Source organism: Sorghum bicolor, chromosome 6 (assembly GCF_000003195.3).
Source record: "Sorghum bicolor cultivar BTx623 chromosome 6, Sorghum_bicolor_NCBIv3, whole genome shotgun sequence".
NCBI classification, from domain to species: Eukaryota; Viridiplantae; Streptophyta; class Magnoliopsida; order Poales; family Poaceae; genus Sorghum; species Sorghum bicolor.
Window position 1 is genome coordinate 56,211,555 of NC_012875.2, and position 1,294 is coordinate 56,212,848.

The 1,294-nt window shown below is 33.5% G+C and overlaps 1 long non-coding RNA gene across 1 annotated transcript; it reads right to left on the reverse strand.

Moving 5' to 3' along the window:
- LOC110436651 lies at positions 355-1,294 on the reverse strand. The gene is made up of 2 exons (XR_002454469.1): positions 955-1,294; positions 355-566 (listed from the first exon to the last, which is right to left on the reverse strand). It is a non-coding gene; the product is annotated as an uncharacterized LOC110436651 (long non-coding RNA).

The window sequence follows — 1,294 nt, forward strand, 5'->3', positions numbered from 1 at the left end:
ATGCAAATAACCAATCACACGCACTAAGTATGGGTGTTTTTTTGAATTAATTTATATCTCACTTGGAGCCGTTCTTGATGTTGACAAATAGAAGCATCTGCAAGAACTAATTTTGTATACATATTATGCACTCAAAGAAAACTAGAACTTTCGGTCTCCTACACACAGTACTGCAGCGCAATTATTTGTGTTGATTTATTATATCCTTTGGTTCCAACTAATCTACCATGCATGATTGTTGGCTTACTTTTTCATTGGCCATACCGAACAAAATCCTCTTTGGTTGTATGTATTTGTCTCTCCATCATAGTATCAGATGACTTGCAAAAATGGTAGTATAATGAGAGTTGTATCTGAGATAGAGTTTCCTTTTTATATATTCTTTATATACACCAAGTAACGTGTTTGTTAAATGGTCAAAGAGAAAGGACGAGCGGGTAGCATACCCAGACATCCTTGTCTATATACTCCCTGTGTCCTATTATAAATGTCGTTGAAGCTTGCATCCAGATGCTCCCAACATTATGTAGACTTGTATAGCCTTGCGTCCAAATGCACCCAACGTTCTGTGAATCTGAATAGCTCAGAGCACTGCTAAAATGACATTTATAATAGGACAAAGGGAGTATGAATATATGACTTCCTCCGTATAGGATTTAGAGTCGTTTAGGACAGCGACACGATCTCTAAAATACAACTTTGATCTCTTATTTTTTATAAAAATATTTAGAAAAAAACAATATATGCATACTTTTATGAAAGTATTTTTCAAGACAAATCTATTCATATAATTTTCGTATTTACAAACTCAACAATTTAAAAGTTATTGATGATTTATATTCCTAATGTTTGGCACAAACTTTGTCCAAAATGACATCTAAATCCTATACGGAGGGAGTATCTTTGAAAAATTAATTAAGATTGAGCAACAATTCTCGAGATTAATAAAATCACCTCATACATTTTATTGTTGATACATGAGTTTGCCTACCATTGAAAAAACAGAGTCGTTAAATTCTAATAATAAAGTAAATCCAAAAAATACGAACAACTATATCAAGTTGATGAATATAATTAGCCCAAATGAGCAAGTTTTTAGCATAATCGGCTGAGCTACTTTTAGTTTGTTAATAACTTGATACTTGGTAGGATGAGTATTCCCCCTCGCTATAGCTTCTTATATATCCTTTCTCTCTGACTCTGAGTGTGAGTGTGACGAGAAGTCTTATAAAGTTTTGGGTTTTTAGATGTACCTGTGGGGGTATAAACTTCTATACCCTTACGGCTAGACTTG